Source organism: Austrofundulus limnaeus, unplaced genomic scaffold (genome assembly GCF_001266775.1).
Source record: "Austrofundulus limnaeus strain Quisiro unplaced genomic scaffold, Austrofundulus_limnaeus-1.0 Scaffold2, whole genome shotgun sequence".
In the NCBI taxonomy this organism is placed as follows: domain Eukaryota; kingdom Metazoa; phylum Chordata; class Actinopteri; order Cyprinodontiformes; family Rivulidae; genus Austrofundulus; species Austrofundulus limnaeus.
The window spans coordinates 3,086,807-3,090,280 of NW_013952404.1; positions in this window are offsets into that span (position 1 = coordinate 3,086,807).

Sequence of the window (3,474 nt, forward strand, 5' to 3'; positions counted from 1 at the left end):
TATATATATATTAGCCTTGCCCCCAAGGAGCCCATTTTCTTGTGTGTGGTCACCAGGCGCTGGCTGCTGTTCATCAGTATGGAAGTCTATGAGGTGAGAAGAAATTGTAATGATGGACACTGAGCGGCAAGAATCAGCGGCTCAATAAGCCCACCCCACCCCACCCCCTAATTGCTTAGCAACAGTGTTCCAGGGTCTCTCATTTGAGATCAAGAGTTTAGTGGACTGAAGACTCCGCTTTGGAGAAATAGAGCTTGTGCCATTCGATAAGACAGCGGAGAAATGGGCTCTATCTTCTACTTCCTCTGAGCCCTCCCCACCCTCTCTTCCAACCCCCCCCCCCCCCCCACTTCTTCTTCTCTCTCTCTTTCCTCCTGTTTCTTTCTCCTACCCACCACCACCACCATCACCCGCCCCCACCAGGATGATTATGTTACCTTTCAACTACATGATGTATTCAGTTCACTAGATTATTTTCTGTCATCTCAGTTAATTGAATTCTGTCCATCACATATAGATGTTTTCACATTTGCATAAAGGTTAGAGTGGTGAAGAGTGTCAAACTTCAATTTAGACAATGTCACTCAAATAAATATACTGGCCTCTTTCTCTTTTTCTCCCCTCCCCTCTCGGGAGGTGGTATTTACGGATTCTCCGGGAATTTAAATAGATCTGTATTCCTGGGCCGTGCCGGCTCTCGTGTACATGTAAATATGGATGTGAAAATGACCGGATGTCTCCCTGATACCACACGTCGTCGGGTTGTGGATCTTTTCAATAATCTGCTACACGTTTTGACTATAGGTGTCCACGCGGTTGCCCCTCACGGTGGGTTTTTTTTTTTTTTTGCGCGACACAGTTTGCAGGCGTCCTCCCTGTAAGCACTTCCTCCTACWCTCCTACTCATTGTCAAGTGCCTCTAGCCTAAAAATGCCATGTGAAAATGTAGGCGGGAGGGGGGAGAAAACAGCCCACCTGAGTCTAATGTAATTTTAAATWGTTAATACATCTTGGAATGAGAGAGAAATGTACATGCGGGCTTAGAAACGCACACATCGTTTTTACTCCATTGTGATTTAAAGCAAGGCGTGCAATCTGTTAAATGGGCACAACTTGACAGAAGGAAACAGAGCATAACAACATGTCACACCTTGAAAAAGAGAGAGAGAGAAAAAAACAAAAAGGAGACTTCTCTGACAGACAAATTCACATTTAATAACTGTCCCGGAATATCAAATTATGTTTGGTTTGGAAAATTGATTCATGTGTCTTTAGCGGCAATTTTCATCTTAGCCTCTTTCCAAATAAACATCTATTAGGTTTATGTATCACCGCTGGTGTGTGACAAGCTCGCGGCCGGAGCTAAAATAAGTCTGTGTCAGTTAGTCAATAAATGGGAGAGCGAAGACGACGGACAGATTAGAGTGCTTATCTCTTTTCATCAGCTCTGAATGCCGACTGAATTGAAGGTCAATATCTGAGGATTCTCCAAGCCAAGCAGGTGTCTGGAGAGTATGGATTGGCTCGTGCTCGCGGCGCCTCTCCCYGTCTTTGTGGGCAGGCCAGGGCCAATTTCAAATGTGTCACAGCTGCATTTGAGCCAACAGTTACCTGGACAAAACCACTATACATTATACTGCATTCCCCTTTAAGGCTCCCCCCCCCCCTCCTTCCCCTCGCCGTCTCTGGGTTCTCGCCGTCCGTGGAGATATGTCACACTGTGGGCTTTTGTCGTGCCGCCTCGTGACACGTGGTGTGAGTTATCAGTGAAGAAAATGTCTGTTAACAGACGAGCCCTAGCAGGTTATTATTTATGAAAAACGTAAGAGACAATTGTGTGCTGGTAGAGATTTGCAATTTTTTTTTTATTATTTTTCTGCAGCAGATGTAGGGGGTTGGGAGCAAAGTATGCGGCATGATTTTTGATTGTAAATTAGAAAACACAAAACTAGTGGGGAGGTAAGGTGAAATCATGAGTCGTTTCAATAAACCATCTGTTTACAGCTATTTTCAAGGTTGCTCATTATTGATTATATCTCCATTCCTCCTGTCCATAAAATAAAAAATAATAAAAAAAAACAGATAAAGAACTATTTTAAACTTATTCAGGCAGCAGGCAGCTCTGTCGTGCTTCTTTTCTTTCTGCGTTGCCATGAATGCGAGCGATATCTTGATGGAAATGGACGGTGAAAGCCTGATAGGCCGTGAAAAGGGGCAGATGGTGCTCTGCTCTTGCCTCCCATGTTTGTGTTTGAGTTYAGCACTCTGTTCCAGCTCTAGTAGATAAACACCGGCACTCGTGCGGCGCCGTGCGGGGAACGTATGCAGAATGCAGCGGAGGTTGCACACGAGACCATGGCTTGTGTGTCGAGAAAGGTCCTGTCCGGCGTGTCGGGGGGGCGCTTTCGGCTACTCTCTTCGCGGACAAAGCGTCGGTGAGGGGGCTCACTCCAGCAGGACATGGCTGCTGGGGGGTGGAGGTGGGGACGGCGAGCAGCTGCAGCACTCCAGACCTCCTCGCCTGCAGGAGGAGGCTATCTGTGCTGCTGCTCCCCAGGCTGTCCAATGCCCTCCACCTACAGCTAGCTCTAACCTTATCTTAGCACGTGCACAGCTGTCTATCAACACACAATGACAGAGCCAGAAACCAGCCTCTCATGAGCAGTGCAATAAAATAAAATAAAATAAAAAATTGGCAGCAATTACAAATGTACACTACACAGCTAGACTTGAAAGTGGGAATCTTTTTTCCGGCAGCCAGTGGTCTCACAGAATCAGTGTCTCCTTGAAGACGATTATCAAATCTGTAGAGAGAGAACATGATTCTATTTTTTTTTTTTTTTTTTTTTTTTTTTGGATTTTGAATTAAACTGCTCAAGAAATTCATATGCCTATGCAGCTCCAAATAAAGAGAAAACTCCCACTGAGCATTACGGGGACTTGAATGGTTGGCTTTATTTGTGTATGCATCTCTAATGTTATTGTGGCCATTTTTATTCATGCTGGCAAAGTTGTGAGCTCACCCTTGGCTTTTATTTACACGGTAGCCTTTCGACAGCTCGACGGGAGAGCCTAGCCTTCTGTAGATAGGGCCTTTCAGTTCCGTACAAAGGCCGCTTCAGCGGCTTTTTGTTGCCGTAACTACCTCTTTCTTCCTCGCATTCCAAATATCTTGGTTCAGACCTGGTGGCCTTGATGAACAAGGTTCTATGGAATCAATCAACTGCTTCTCTCAGAAGATCTTAACATGGTTTAATTTTGGCCCTGCCACATTGTCCTTTTGAGATATAAACCTCATCCAACCTACGCTTGAGATCCAACTTTCTTTTCTAAGGGGTCTTTTTGTGTAGAGTGGATTTCAGAGAGGCCTCAGTGGAAAAAAAAAAAAAACACGAGAAGAAAAAGACATGCAAGGCTAAGGCATATTGTTCTCACTAATATTGAATGACAGCACACCTCAAGTATTTGTATGGC